The sequence below is a fragment of the Rousettus aegyptiacus genome, unplaced genomic scaffold (assembly GCF_014176215.1).
Source record: "Rousettus aegyptiacus isolate mRouAeg1 unplaced genomic scaffold, mRouAeg1.p scaffold_m13_p_5, whole genome shotgun sequence".
NCBI classification, from domain to species: domain Eukaryota; kingdom Metazoa; phylum Chordata; class Mammalia; order Chiroptera; family Pteropodidae; genus Rousettus; species Rousettus aegyptiacus.
Window position 1 is genome coordinate 15,809,628 of NW_023416308.1, and position 17,032 is coordinate 15,826,659.

Here is a 17,032-nt window from a genome sequence, read left to right on the forward strand (position 1 = left end):
AAAATAAACATACCAGGAGGAACGAACAAAGCACAAAATGATTTAGACCTACATTAATATCAGTAATTACATTGTTCTGGTTTAAAGGCAAAGACTCTGAACTGGATTTTTTTTTAAAAAAACCTCTCTAAACCACTGACAAAATCTTGGGTAAGTTGCTGGACTCTGTGGAGCATGTGGGATGGAGGCTTGGGCTGGTTGGTCTCTCAGAGAAAGGAGCTACCCTAGAATGCTGAGGTCCTGTGGACATGTGATCTTGTAGAACACTACAAAATCTGCCAGCTGGTCATACCCACTTAGCATTAAAACAAAGAACCTGGCCTTGAACAAAGGATTTGATACATTCTCAGCCCTGCTCCCCACCTGACACCCCTGGTTGTGTCCGTGGACAGGTAGGGACAATAGTTGGGAAACGGTATCTGTCACGTGGCAGGAAGGGAACCACAAAGCAAGCAGGCTGTCGTTTCTTCCAAACCACTAATCATCTGGAGGCCTGAGCAGTAAGTAGAGCTGTCTCTGCCTGTCCCCAGCACCTCTAACCTCCAAATCTCCACATGCCACAGCCTTCAGGTCATGGGGAGAAAAGCTGTGCAGAACATGGGTAGGCAAAGGCAGAATGACTTCTCTAGCCATGGTTAAGTGTACAGAGCCCATGCTTTGGCTGTCCAGCTCCAGCATGTGGTCACTGCCAGCCCTGGGCAAATCTCTGAACCTCAGTTTCCTCATGGCAGTCTCCTGAGACAGTACAGGGGGAAGATCCCAGGGCCACCACTTTCTAGCTGGGTGACCCCTGGCAGGTACGTCTCCGGAACACGAGGATAACAGTTCTTATTTGCATGGCTGCTGTAAGGATTAAGTGGGCTGATCCCTGTAAAGCACATTAGGAAACACTCAAAAAGCTCCCTTTTAGTTTACCTCCTCCACTAGACTATACCCTCAATAATTAACAAGAGCAGGGATAAATGAACTTTTTCTGTAAAGAGCCAGAGGATAGACATTTTCAGCTTTGTGAACCATATGGTCTCTGTCACAGTTCCTCAGCTCTGCCATTGCAGAGCATCCAGGTATAGACAGTACATAAATGGATGGGAAGGGCTATGTTCCCATAAAACTTCATTGATGGATACTGAAATTCAAATTTCGTGTAATTTTGACATTAGAAAATATTCTTTTGATTCTCCCAACCATTTGAAAATGTAATTAGCTCACGGGCTGTACAAAAACAGACGGTGGGCTGGCTTTGGCACCCAGGCCACAGGTTGCTGACTACTGCACAAGACCAGTTTCTCTTCCTGCTTCTCCAGGCCTTCCTTGCTTTCAGATGTTGGAGGTCACTCAGACTCAGGTCCCAGCCAACCAGACTCATAGTTCACATGAGTTAAATTGATCTGACACCCAGAGCTTGTGATTTCTTGGTCTGCCAAACAATCTATTGATCCATGCAGAGTTTAACACCAAGTACCCCAACCAAGGTCATTCTAAAGAGTTCCGGAGTACACACAAAGAAGGACCCAATGTGCTCAGAACCAGAACTGCCTGCGCAGTTCACCTACCTGTTTTTCTGGTCATTTTGTTTTCATTCATGTCTCCTTTAGAGGGTAGGGGCAAAGGAGGAAAGACAGGGAAGAAGGTAGGCAGGGGGCTGGCAGAAGGAAGGATTGGAGGAAGTGGTGAATGAGGCCAGTGACTGAATTCTGTTACTGTCGCTCGGGTTCTTTCTGGCTGCTTATGTCCCTCTTTTCTGGCTTTCCTGAAAGGCTTGTACTTGGAGGCACCAGGGATAAAGCGAGAGCTGCCTGTTTTGGCAGTGAATTCAGAATTTCACAGTTCTCTTGAGTGCCCCTTGCAGAAAGAAATCTCACAGTTTTACCATCTCTCAACACTAAGTGACAATGGTCTGCAAATACCCTAAAGTTACCTAAAACTTACCCTAAAGTTATCACAAATCTTGCAGCTCTCTCCTGGCCTTTGGAGGAAGCAGGCCGGTGGTCTCTCCAGTTTACATAATCATGCCCAGACAGCTGGCAGTAGGCCCTCCAGAATTTTTGTACACACACACACACACACACACACACACTCGCGCGCGTGCGCGCGCATCCCACAGCCACCTGCCTGACCCTCTCTGGACCTCTTTAAGAGTGGAGGGTTCCTCTTACATCCTAGGAAGCGTTTCTCACTGGGGCTGAGGAGGAGGGCAGAATAATTAATGTCTGGATCTTCATCTCTTACTAAACTGTGAAAGGAAATGCCAAATATTTATCTAAGAGATTAATCCATCCAAACAAAACAAATTTCCTTTGAGGACAAAGCAGTGTGGAGGTAGGCGCCTCTGAATAAAGCTTCTTTGTATTGCTGTGTATGGGCACCACAGGAAAATATTTTTGCTTCAAGGGAAGACTGCTGCCCTCCCTAAATCTGCTGTCCTGCCCCGTGGCCAGGCCACACCAGGCTGAGGTCAAAGCCTATGGTAGCACTGAAAAGAAAACTGTGATTATTGACACCTTCCTCCCTCCTTGAAGGGCAGTCTCATTTGATTTTTATTTCTGAGTCAAAATCTGTGCCTGCTGAATGCTTTGGTTTCCATGTTAAGGAGCACAAACTCCATGAGTGGCAGGGCCTGTGTTTAATTTTTTTAAAGCTTTTCTTTGGATAATAATAAGCTGCTTATTCCTGTCCTTTCATCTGCCTGTAAAGTCCTGACCTCTTGGCTACCTGAGGAATTCTTATTCAAAGCTCAGCTCAAATTGCCCCTGTCTGCATGCTTCCCCTGCCCCCCAGAATAGAGACAGTTTTCACTTATTATGTCACTACTAGGTGGCATGCACCGTGCCAGGGCCTTACGTACATCATCAACCCTATGGGGTAGGTACTATTTTATTCTTACTGAGGTCCACAGAGGTCAAGTCACTTCCAATGTCATATAGCTGTGAAGTGGTAGAGCCAAGACTCGAACCCTGAACTGTCTGACTATGGAGCCCAGGGCGCCATAACTGTGTCTTCCTCTGTGCCATCTCTGTTCTGCACATATTTCTACTTTTGCATCATCTTTTTATAGATCTATCTCCCCATATGGTTTCTTTGCAAATGGGGTTTATGCAAAGGTAATTCACCTGTCTATTCACAATACCCGAATTAGTGTTTGACACTTAGCAGCCACTAATTCATTCAACAGATTCTGAATGGCTTCTGTGTGCTAAGAAAGACGTAATTCCTGCTCTCAAGGAACTTATGCATACAGAGTAGTAAGGACGTGAGACATACACATGAACAAATATCTATACCATAAGAGAGAACGTGACATGAGAGGTGAGGAGAGATAAATGCTCTGGTGATTCAGAAAAGGATGAGATGCTGGCCAGGTCTGAGAAGGTGATGGCATTAGAGTAGGACCCTGGAGCATGCTTAGGACTTGGACATATAGGGCCGTGTGTGGGGGCAGCAGGGGAGCTCAAAGAAAGAAAGACATGGGCAAACTTGCCTTTGAAATCCAAATGCCAACTGATAATCAAAGTGACAAATCCCTTCATGTCACTAAGGGAGAGGGGCCACTTCAGACAGTAAGAGCTGGTGGAAAAAGTTGGCAATCAGATTGTGAAGAAGAGCTGGTCGGGGTAGATTGCAGAGGATCAGTTGGGTGACTGACCGAGTGTAGGGGCCAGTTTGGTAGAACACACAATTTCCTTGGAGGAATTCTGCAGCCAGCATTTTAAATGACAAATCTCTCATTATAATACTCTCACTGTAATAACTACCCTCGTTTATTGAGCACATGGTCCTGATTCTCACGATCATGATGGGTCAGTCATCTCTATCTCACAATAAGAAAACCGAAGATCATAAACCTAGCACAGAATTAAAAGCCCAAGGTTTAGAGTCAGATGGTCTTGGTTCCAAGGCTCACTCTACTTTACTATACTGATGGAAGAACTTTTGCAGAATATAATTTGTTAGAATTTATGAGGAGTCTAAAAATGCTCATATCCTTTAAATCAATAATTCTACTTATAGGGGGCTATCTAACAAAGTAATCCTAAAAAGCTTCATGCACAAAGATGGTTAATATACAGCCATTTAAAAATAATGATTACAAAAAAATGTTTTCTACCATTGGGGGAAATGTTTATATTAAAAGTAGTTACGAGAAAACAGGTTATGAAAAATCAAAATTGCCTAGATGGTAAGATCTGAGCAATGTTTAAAAAGATGCATGAAAAAAAGACTGGAAGGAAATGCAGTTGCAACTGATTTATTGGGGCGTCTCCTCCTCTATACACATGAAGATTTTTTCTCTTGTTCAACAGCTGCCCTCAGCGATACCATGTCAAATCCCCTTTTCTCACTGCTTAATATTGGATGCCAGAGATTCTCATCTACTTTTAAAAATCAGAATAGTCTCCTTCTGGTATTTAAGATTCATTTTAAATTTTTACACAAATAAAAATATTCATTTTTAAAATGTCCATTTCAAGCTTCCGTTCAAAGCCTTTGCCCTGTTTCTTCCCAAGGAAGCTAGACTTGGCCCCAGCGGTGGCGGTTTGAGTGGCGGGTGGGGGAACATGGTGCATGATCCACCACTTCCCCACTGTTCCTCTCTGCAACAGGGCTGGGAAGAGGGATGGGGAGGCATAAGTCTTCCGACCTGACAGCCTTGGGGAAGCGGCCTTCTCTTTGTTGGTTGGCTGCTGCTCTTCAAGACTAACTGGCTGTTGTCTTCCTCTGTGTGGCAGCATCTAAAAAATGGCTTTTTTGTTCAAACTTTTCCAAATCTCGGCTTCCTTATCTTTAAAATGGAAAGAACATGAACTTCCTTATGTGGGTGACGTAAGAACAGAGTAAGATAACATGCGGGAACACTATCAACTATAAAGCACTATGCAAACATTATTGGCTATTATTCTTTTGAGGAGCATATTATTTGAAATGTCTACTATTATTTGATGTGGAAACCTCCACTTGGAGATTGAAGAGGTATCTCACTTAATAGATTTAAAGAGAACTGGTGAATTTTCCCTTAGATCTGCTCTTTTCCCAGATTTCTCCATCTTGGAAAGGGCAACTCCATTCTTTCCATGATGCAGGCATAAGCCTTGGCCCTCTCCTTCCTCATACCCAACCTTCGATTCATCAGCAAACCCTGTTGCCTGTACCTTTAAACTGTATCTATCTCATCCAAGCCACATCACCTCTCTCTGACAACCATTCTCCAACTGGTCTCCCTTCTCCATCCTTGCCTCCCTGTGATCAGTTTCCACACTGCAGCCACAGTAAGGCTTCTAGTCCCTCTGCCTGGAGTACTCTTTCTCCAGATTGTCACAGGGCTTGCTCCCTCACCTCTACAGAGTTGTTTTCCCTGATCACCAAATCTAAAACAACACACCCCTTCCCTATCCCTTTTCCCTGTTTTCCTTCCTTTTTAGTATATATTATATACTTATTTATGATCTGCCTTCCCCTGTTGGAATGCAGGACTTCACTCACTGCTACATCCTCAGCATCCAGTACAGAAACAAATTCCTTCCAAACACCTCTTTATAATGACTGTTTCATAATTACACCTGCCTAAGTCCAATGGTAATTTTAATGCCCTGAGGTTCTTCTGCATTGGGTCCCCTTCCATGTACTGGGGATAATCACATGCTTATCTCTGTGTCCTGAAGGGGAACACAAGCCTATTTTCAATTTTAAGTGGAAATACCCTATACTTGGGGTTTGAGGTTTGAGAGAAGAGAGGATCTGCCTTTAGTGTCCGACCATATTTAACCCTCTTCCTGATGCCTATAGGTGGCTGGACTCTAGCAAGATTCATTCTGCCACAGCGCATTTTCTGGGAAGTTGTGTTATAGAAAAGACAAATACATGTGGACAACCAGAAATTTGATCTAGGGGGTGGGTAGGTGGGGAATTTATAGTATTTACAGAGGGTGGAAGGAGGAGGCCCCAGCAAAACATCCACCCAGGGATTCACAAAGTTGTTACTGGTCTTAAGAGCTGGGAGGTGGGGTCATGTATACAACACAGGACCATGAACTCTGGGGACACTCTCATCTACTTTCACCACCCTTCTTGCTTCAACTTTCACAGGGGGTCAAAATGAAACTCGGTAGCCACTGTCTGCATGGAGACTATGTTTGATTCCAGACTGCTCTGTCTTAAGGAGAGAAGAAGCTCATCTCTATTCTCAATACAAATCTGATCCCCACATAATGACTAACTCATTTATGTACCCATATGATCACGATATTCATGGTCATCCAGTGCTTCAGAGCTGACTTGAGCAGGCAGTGGGCCATCTTATACCCTGACTCTTACACAGAAAGCTACACTTCCCAGAACTTTCTCAACAAGCTGCTCTCTTCCTCCTCAGATCTGCCTGGACTGGCTAGGGCACTCCACAGCAATGGTCTATATTCTTTTAGCAGAACTTGACTGACTCCAATTGTTTGTCACCAGATGCACCTATATGCAACTGCCCAGGAGGGACCACCAGCAGGGGGAGCCAGAAAAATTCAGATTCTTCAGCTAGACTAAAGGGTCAAGGAAGGATAAAAGCTACTTCTCAAGAGGCTCAGGTAAACTTTCTCCTCATTTAAGATACACAGAATCAAGTGCACAGTTAAAACAGCTGACTGTGAGGTTCAGGTGAGTGGAAAGCCAAGTGGAATTCATCCATCCAGTCATCAACAACTAGGTATTAAGCACCTGCTACATGCCAGGCTAGACACTGAATATAGAGTAATCAAAAAGACTGTTACGAGTCCCTAACCTCATACATTAGAGCTGATGAACTGGGAGAATTGGTGAGTGGAGGTCTAGGCACTTGGATCAAAGTGAAGATGCATGACAGGTTCATGGACTCTGGGAGTGAGAGAGAAAAAAAATAGAGTTCGAGGCCAGAAAATTCCTGCAATTCTACCAAAACAAAACAAAAACAGAAACAAAACTGTCAGAAAAAGAAGGTCATCTACAGTCATGCTACCCTGAACAAGCCCGATCCCATCTGATCTCAGAAGCTAAGCAGGGTTGGGCCTGGTTAGTACTTGGACGAAAGACTACCCAGGAAGACCAGGTAGTGTAGGTATAAAAAACTAAAAAAAAAAAAAAAAAAAAAAAAAAAAAAAAAAAAAGATAGATAGATAGATAGAATGTCATGCTCAATAAAATTGCTAAAAGCAATCTAAATGAGAGCACATGTCCCTGTATCTAAGGGAAATACCTTCAAGAACAAGTAGAAACTGAAAATTTGGTCAATATACTGATTTTGGATCAAAATAATCTAATGGGGAAAGGAAGTGAATGGGAGTAGATATGAAACAAGATTGGCCATATGTTGATGATACCACAAGTTGGGTGACAGGTACCTGGTAATTCATTATATTATTCTCTCTATTTTTGTACATGTTTGAAAATTCCCATAGGAAAAGTCTACTTGGTCAATAACCACTACAGTCAAGTTTCACAGAAAATATCCTATTTGTCGTAGAAGAAAACTGAGCATCTCTACTCATCTAAAATTCTTAGAGTTCAGAATGCATGGGAATCGCAGACATTTTCTCTCCTGTCCCCTCCTCTCACAGATCTGTTGCCAGAGCCTATGATCTGGATTCTTTAGGGTGTCACAGTGTATGCAAGTTATTTTGCTGGGGTTCCTTATCTGTATTATTCATAAGATCAGGTAAGAAGAAACTAAAAACCTGTCTTGGAGAAAATACTGAGATGTAAGTTCTACCTTATGTTCCCCAATAGGGAAGGAGTGTTTGGCAAAGATGATAAGGGAATCTATGGTAGTGGATGGTGCATTCTGTTCCTAGTAGCAGTGTGAGGTCACTGGGCAAGTCCCATAATCTCTGTGAGTTCCTCCTTTCTAAAGACAGGGACATATTACATATGGAAATAGCACTTGTAAATGCTAGTTTTGGCACTATGAGAGAAGTTCAAAATACAGGTTCTTCCCCATATGACTCCTCATCAATGACATCTCAGGGATAGTAATTTACAAAAAAGCATAGAGCAGATGGTAAGGCTGGACCACTCCTGACCTTAGGAAAGCTCTGGCTCAAGAAAGAGGTTTTCTTAGCAGGCCTTCTACCCCAGAAGTTTAATTCACAACTAGCAGGAGGTATTGAGTCTGAGCTGAGGTAGATGGGAAAGTCCGAGTTTCAGTGAGAACGAACTAAAAGCGGCAGCCATCATTCCCTGACATCCAGGGGGTGGGACCTGATAGCCAATGAGTCTGATTTCAGAAGAAACAGTGTCAATAAGGCTATCTAGAACAGTAAAAATCAGTTACAAAGGAAAACAGTTTGGCAGTTCCTCAAAAAGTTAAACACATCATTGCCTAGAAATTCCACTCCTAGGTATGTACCCCAAAGAAATTAAAACGGTATCAAACAAAAACTTGTATATGAATATTCATAGTAGCACTATTCATAATAGCCAAAAAGTGGAAATAACCCAAATGTCCTCAAACTGATGAATGGATAAACAAATGTAGTATAACCATGCAAAGGGATATTATTCAGTTATAAAAAGGAATGAAATACTAATATGTGCTACAACAGATGAATCTCAAAAACATTTTGCATTAATAAAAGAAGCCAGACACAAAAAGTCAAATGTTATATGACTCCATTGATATGAAAATATCAATGTCCAAAATTGGCAAATTCATAGAAACAGTAAGTAGATCAAGGGTTGCGAGAGGATGGGGAGTAACAGCTAATAGGTGTTAGGTTTCTTTTTGAGGTGACAAAAATGTTCTAAAATTAGGTAGTGGTGATGATCGCACAATTTTGTGAATATACTAAAAACTGCTGCTTTGTATACTGTAAAATGGTAAATCTTATGGTATGTGAATTGTAGCTCAATAAAAAATAGAGCATTCATAAGTTTTTTGTTATTAAATTTACTTAAGTTCATTAAATTTGGTTTGTAAATGCGTCTAAGTCTTAATGGTGCAGGGACATACTGACATTTGAAGGCTCATGTGGCCCTCTCCTTGCAACTCATTTGTCACCTTCAGTTCCTGTCTCATCCTCAGTCCTCAACTGCATACCACACTTCTAGGCATTACCCGAACAGACTGCCAAGCTCTTCAATTCTTCAGCACTTGTGCTCATGTTCTTCCTCTGCTTGCAAACTTGTGCTCTCTGTCTACCCCATCCAATCCTATTTTATCTTTCAATAACCAAAACAAATATCACTGGTGCCTTGAAAGTTCTCCAACTTCTCCCTGCCCCATCTCAGAAAATGTTACTTTCTCCAAACCTCTCAACTGTACATTCCTCTACTAAATATACTAAAAAGTGGCATTTCTTATACTATATTACAATGGTTTAGCCCCACGTTTGTCATCTTCTTCCCTCTTCTCTTTCCACCCCACACCAGGCCCCCAAGGAGATACAGCTTTCCTATTCCATCTTGACCACCAGTGTAATGCTTAGAATAGAGTAGGAAGAAAAGAAACTAACATTTACTGAATGCCTAATAAGTGCAAGGCACATAGCAAGCTTCATAACCATCCTATGAACTATATATTAATTACCATCCCCATTTTACAGATGACTAGACAGGTTCAGAAAGGTGGGGTAACTTTCTTAAGATCATTCAATTTAAGTGATGAAGTGGAGGGGTTAGATCAGAATTAGACTTCTGCCTCTCAAATCCAGAGTTCTCCTTGTCAGTACAGTGAAGTGGTTATTAGCACAGGCTATGGGATTGGACTGCCTAGGTACATATCCTGGCTCTTCCATGTTTTATCTTTGTGGCTTTAGACAAGTTACTTAACCTCTTTATGAATGTTTCCTCATTTACAAAATAATAATAATAGTGCCTATACATTGGGTTTTTATGAAAAATAGATGAGATACTATATATAAAAGCACTTAGAACAGTATCTGGTACATACTAAATATTCATTGCATGTTAGCTATAATGTTTATTACTGTCCCATGTTAAGCTGTTTGGTAAACACTCATGGATGGACAAAATATACATTATCCTATGCTGAGATTGCTGGATTATCCATCCCATCAAGTCAGGACTAGAGTCTCTTAGGAATCCAGAGAGGGAATATCAAAGCTCTAACAAGTAAAAATATTAACGTGACAACACTTTGACCTTTGTAAGACTCATTGAGCTAACAATGTACACAAAATTGAGAGGAAACTAAATATTTTCAACCCTATAATAATATAAACCCAGCATAATAAGAGCAATATCAGAGGGTTAGCTAGGCTCTAGCTTCTGATACTAGATGGTGGGAGTAACAACAATAATAGCAGAAGTTCTTAATATGTATGAGGCACTCTTCCAAATGCTTTATATATATTAACAATTTAATGTTTATTGGAGATTTTCCTCCTATATCTAAGAGATCAGTAACTCAGAGCAAAAGCACGTTACTGGCTGATAGTTGAGCCACTCTAGAAATGGAAGGCTTTCTCATAAATACGATGACTCTTGAAGGCGACAAAAGGTTAGGCCACTCAGTGTGGGGAAGAACAAGATCCTAGAAAGTAGAAATGCTCCACCATTGCCTGAGCAGCAACAACTCAGCTGCAATGGGGCAGAATTTCTTATTTCTAATGTCAGGATAATAAAGAAGCTGTAGCCAATACTGCAAAAAACTGAAGAACACTTAGCAGTGATGGCTGACTTCCAACTGAGCCATTAACGTAAATGTAGAAGAAAGCTCCAGGTAGAAATATCATTGGGAACTCAGAGAACACACTGAGTGTTTGAAGCTGGTACTTAACCTTCTATTATTGAACTCAGGGTCTTGCCATGCTGGGACCAATCTGAGTCCATTTATGATACCTCCCATAACACTGCTCACTTCTGTTATCTGGACTTCATAGAGGGTGAGAAGGGCAACAGTCAGATCTTAGGACTGGGCCTCATAGTGATAAGATGTTGATTTCTTTTGTCCTTGCATTTCTTTCTAGCCACAATCACGCCATGATCTTGTGTGGGATTCTTTTTTCTTTCTCTTTCCATTTGACTATAACAGAGTCCGAAGAATATATATTATAACATTTATTAGTATTTCCTGACATACAAATTCTTTAAATGGTATATCTTAAGAGGAGATGGAATGGAACTAACCATGAGAAAAGATGGATGAAAAAAGTTTCAATGAGAATAATCCACATGATAGTGCAGAATGGGAGAGATGGCCAGGAGAGAAGTGAGATGATAAAAGGAAAAGCAGCCCTGGACACAGAAGGTAGATAGGTTCAGAAAGGCCGAGTAACTGTTTGCTGACTGAAAGCATAAACAGTAGTAGTAGTAGTAGAATGAAATACTAGGATTCTAAAGGTGGAACAGAGGTATTTTCCCAGCTTCCTTGTTTTTTCCCCACCCAGGATATATTTAATAGATAAACATCTGATTTACATATTGTTTACATAAATGAAAATGCTAACTACAACTGTGTCTGATAAATTAAAAGTAATTCATGTCAAACACCACATTCAGGGCTTGGCACAGCTGACATATACAGATGAACATTTTCACACTTTGAAGACATAGCAAAGATTAGGACAAAAGTTAACCCAGAGAACCCGTCATGCCACGTGACTCCCTAGACTAGGCCTAGCATTTGGCCAAGGTCAATCACCCGCAACTACAAACCCAGAACTTCCCTTTCTTGCTGCCTCTCCCTAATAGCTTAGAACTCCAAGGATCCATCTCTGAACTCCCCTGTTTATTGCAAATGCTCTTCATAAGCTATGAAGTCTGGATTTGAGGCCCACCACTTTGAGACCCATTTCCCACCCTACTAGCACCTAGCTTCATGGAGTTCACACACTCTCATGAATGCTATGGCTAGACACAAGGCTCCATTGTGCCTTCTTGACAGCCTGCCTTTGTTCTAGAACCTTCTTAACTCATCCCCACTCACCTGAATCTTACTCTAACTTCTGTCCACTTGGCCCACCACTAGTCCCATATCAAACTGCTTGCTGGGCATTTCTACATGCATATATACCTTGCCCTTATGTCAAATTCAAAACCAGTGAAGCCAACTCCATTACTTGTTCCTAAGTCAGCTCCACTTCTTTAACCTCCCTGGCTACTGAGCAATTAGAATGGATGCACAGCCACTCAGAAATCTACCCACCAGTAGGCTAAATCAGTTTATTATTGGGTCCAATGTCAACCTTGCCCATAATCATTCCAGCTACTTCCAGTCCTTTTTGGCTAAACTTCTTGAAGGAGTCTTCTGTTCTCACAGTCTCCCTTCATCACCTCCTTTTCCTTCCCTAATCCATATACCACCACCACCAAAATTCCTCCTGACAGTCACCAATGAACTTCTTGTTAAAACAAATGGGTTCTTTTTAACTGTTATCTTACTGGACCTTCCATGTAGCATTTAACAATGCTGACCACTCCCTCCTTCCTGAAACACTTTCCCCCCACCCCCTTAGCTTCTCTAATACCATACGCTCCTGGTTGCGATTCACTGATCTTTGGCTGCATCTTCTCAGCCTTCCTCAAACCTGCTTTTCCTCCTTATCTCAGTGTATTGAACCACCATCTCCTAAACTCTCAGACCTGAAACCAACTTCCTTAGCTCCTCCTACTTTCTCCTGACATCCCCTCAGTTAAGGAATCTTGATTATTCTTTTTCCTAGACTGCTTCTCTTCAGCCTCATTGCCTACATTTAGGGAGCACTTACAGTGTGCCAGGCAGGTGTGTTTTAAGTGCTTCGATCTTCACAATAAGCCTCTAAGGTGAATTTTACTATCATCTCCAATTTAAACAATTAAAATTGGAGTTAAATAACTTGCATAAGGTCACATAGTTATTAAGTGGCAAAACAGGAGTCAAACCCAGGTGGCCTGACTCAATTCTGGGTCCAGGTCCATTCTTCTCTCTTACTTAGATCATGGAACAGCCGCCTTGCTAGTCTTCTGGCTTTCTGTCTTGGCTTCCACTAATCTTCTACCCTGTGGCCCAAGTGACCTTGCCAAAACATAAGTTTGACTCTTGTCACTCTCTTGCTTAAAACTCTTTACTGGCTCCTCACTGTCTTCATGATAAAGTCCACACTAGGGAACCCCCATAACGTGGTCAGCAAACGGTTACCTCTTTGACTTCATGGTTTTGTTTTTTTGGCCTCATTTTAATCACCACCCTAAATGTTCCACTAGCCATAGTGATAGCCTACAGTTCCAGGCTTCCTGTACACTGTCTTACTGGCCAAGAACACTAACTCCTTTCCCCCTCGTATTTTACTTTTTCTGATAAATCTTTTCTGACCTCCTAAAACTAGGTCATATGCCCATTCTTGAGCTCCCACAGCCCCCAGTACTAATCTCTACTGTAACATTTATTTCACGCTGTTGTTTTGCCTGTGTCCCACTATCTACTGTATCACAAGATTGTAATCTTGAGAACAGGGACCTTGAAGGGTTCACTGTTGTATCCTTGGTACTCAGCTTAGCGCCTGCCTGATGCACCGTAGACATTTAATAAATAATTGAATCAATAAAACTTTGTCTATATCAACTTTTTCACACCTATTTATACAGACCCTATATATATTGCTTTTATTTTCATGTGTTAGCCTAAGCTTTAAAACCAGATTGTATGTTTCTGGAAGATAGCAAATATACTCGGTATTTCTAAATTAGAGGTTACTGACACAAAAATCGACACAGCTAACATTTATTCAGGGCTCAATGAATGTTGACAATCCAGTGTCAACAATCCAGTGATGAAGGGACTATTTATTTATTTATTTATTTATTGCATGAGTATAAAATGCATTTATTTTTATATGCATTTTCTTAAAAGGCTTAAAATGACACATATCATATTCTTAACACTCTATTTTTGCATTGGGTTTAATTTTTTTCTTTTTCTTTTTCAGTTAGAGTTGACATCCAATATCTCTCTCTCCCTCCATATGAGTAAACTGAATCATAGAGGGTTTAGCTTTAAGATGACATTACTAATAAGTGACAAGATGGCATTTGAATCCTGACATTGGTGCCTGTATTTTTAAACACTATAATAATAGGCTAAGGAAACTTGGAATTACAGATGCTAAGTACTTTACCTAAGATCATATAGTAGTGCTGAGACTGGAACTCAGGTCTTTCCAAAGCTTGTACTCTTACTTATCTGACATACCACTTCTCTTGTTTTAAATGTTAGTTCTAAAGCTCATACTGGGTGTTGATAGATTTTAAAAGCTGCAGATTCAATTTACTGAGATTGGAGAAGATCCCCTTCCAAAAGAGGCATAGTTGTGGTTTACTTGGTTAATTTATCTTAAATACTGAAAGCCCAGTCTTACCAACCAATTAAGTCTCTAGTGTTCTCCCAGCAACACTGAAGACTGTGTTTCCCTCCATGTGAAAGCCATGTTTTCTAAGGCTGTGGCCTCTGTCAAAACCCACTCTTATTCAGGAATTTACACATCCTTTTATTTCTCAAAACTAGTAATGTGATGTTCACAAGTTCTCTGCTGTTGTGGTTCTTCAGTTCTCCAATGTAGAATGTCTTGCTTCTGAAAGTAACCTGTGATCCACAAGTCTTCCTGGCTGTTTTATTGTTTAACCTTAAAAAATTACTATTCTCTGTAGGTGTATTAGACTCTTTCATTACATAGTACTCTGCTTTTCCCTTTTATTTCAAACATTTCTTAAACACTCAACTACGTACCAAAATAGAAATGTTAACTCACTGAGGGGCATACTTTCAAAGAAACAGTCTTAGGTCTACACATTTTGACTACAATATTATTTCCTTAACAAGCTTCATAAAATCATCTCCTGCTCAGTTTGCAATTATACACCCAAATATCTTCCAGCAAAATCTCAGTGACGACTTCTACAGTATATCAAATGGAGACGATAGCTGAAGCCAACTCATTAGATCTTATTCCAAACATATTTACCAACACCTTGGCCCTCTTTTGCTGACAAAAAGGATTCTTTAGCCTTTTAACAGATTTACAGCTTCCTTATTAGAGCTCTTCCACTAACATAGCCTGTTATCAAAATGAACTGCTCATCTTCTTGGGAAGTGCTCTGGAGGCTCTTTCCTAAGTTAACGGTATGGCTTTATAGCGCTGAATTAGTACTGATTTCATATGAAACCAATAGTCAAACATCTCTGACATGTTTAGTCAAATATGAATATTATATTTCACAACACTGTCTTCAAGGATATAAACAATCTAAAATCAGTCTTTGAGTAGTGCTATATGATTATTGCAGTAGTATTTCTAGAAGATATCTTAAGTTTGGAAACTATAGGCCATAAAATATGGCCATTTAGTACCAACACATGAAGCAAAGTTCAAATCTACATCATAAGAAAAAGACCAAAACATCATCAGTGATGATGACAGCCACATCTCTGAACGAAATCTGATTTCCCTGAGGAAGGAAGGTACTGAACCTATTATAATAGAATATGCCTTTGAAGGACCAATAAGCCAGTCATTCCCGGGGGGGAAAAAAATCAAAGCACACTGATAAATGTATTAGTTATAGGAGAGAAAAAGCAGAGATGACTAAGCTGAAAAAAATCTCTGGCCTGTCTTATATCTTTTCTAGGCAATGCTGTACCTTTTAAGATGATACAAGGCATAAAATGTGGTTTTGCTATATATCAAGGTGTATAAGTTAGGGAAGATACCAGTTTCTTAAATAGAAAAAGATAACAGCAACAGGCCAAGAAGCTGTGGGCTTCTCAGAAAGTAATATTGGCAGCATGTACTCTGAAAATGGTACAAGTGCTGGCCTGTATACAGCCTGTCTCTACCGTAATCAGAGAGAAAAGTATTATAATCCAGCAGAAGTAGTTCTTCAGAGTCTAAGGTGAAGTATTTCATCAGGCAATAATTGAGCACTCAATGCATACAAAGATGCTGAGGGATCAATAAAAAAGAATCCCCTTGCTACTTTGAAATGAAAAACTGAATTCTCATTTTCTCAAGCCTATGTATTTTATGTAATGAAACAAAAGTCGCATCATATATCTCTTGCAGTGGTGTACGAGTATTTAGGACCTGCAAGGAAAATTGTGCATCCCTTTCCCCTTCGGCCTTTGCCTGTAGAAATATCCTACTAGTTCCCTGAAAATATAAGATTTCTTTAGCAAGTGAAATACTACTCTGTTACTCTCTCTCCTTTACCCTGTTTTTGTAACACTTAAGACCATTTGACATTTTATATCTTTATCATTTGTCTTTCCCAAATAGAATATGTTTCATTAAGGCAGACATTTCAAATATTTTGTTCGCAGATATATTCTCAGTATCTAGAATGTAGTAGGGTCTCAGAAACTTTGTAAACTTAATAAAGTATTAAAAAAAAATAAGAGAGAGCTCTGAATATTATTTGGATTGTTATATTTGAAAATCTTTGCCTGTGTATACATGTGTCTGAGATAGTAAATTTACACTCTGTGGTGTAATTCCCAGTATAGGCCAAATTAGGAGTCAGAGGACCAGAAGCTTCTGAGGAGATAGGAGAGTAACTGCAAAAACAAAGCAACATGCCTTATTAAAAGGACTGAAGTAGTCAAATACTGTCAGCAAACTTCTCTAAGTACTAAACTAAATTTATCTGTCCTTACAGGCCTGAAATCTGACGTAGTGAATTCAAATTCACTTCAGATTAGTTGGATTAACAATAGCTTTCTTCCTTGATCTTCCAAAATGTATTCAGTAAAGTTTATTTTCCTTCTCTTTAAATTATTGCCTGCAAGATGCAAGCCCTCAGATGGAAAGTCTCCCATTTCTATTTTGAGAGTTGCCTGAGTCACAAGGTAGTCTTGGCGAATCACTCTGCTCTCTGTTTAGTGAGGCTGCCTGGGAACTTGAACTGTCAGCCAAACAGGAAGAGAGCCCTTCTGCCTAACTCCAAAAGGCCTAAGTCATATGGATGTGGTGAGGTTTACTGATGGATATAAATCGCTGCAATGGATTTCCCGCAGGGGATAGGGGGAAGCAAACATTTAACTTAACTTCTATATGAATTCAGGGCTAGTAGATGGGAAGACTATGAA

At 40.5% G+C, this 17,032-nt stretch overlaps 1 pseudogene; it reads left to right on the forward strand.

Annotated features, from left to right (window-relative positions):
* The first annotated feature begins 6,959 nt into the window (after positions 1–6,959).
* Positions 6,960–7,078, forward strand: LOC118603682 (annotated as a pseudogene).
* Positions 7,079–17,032: the final 9,954 nt, after the last annotated feature.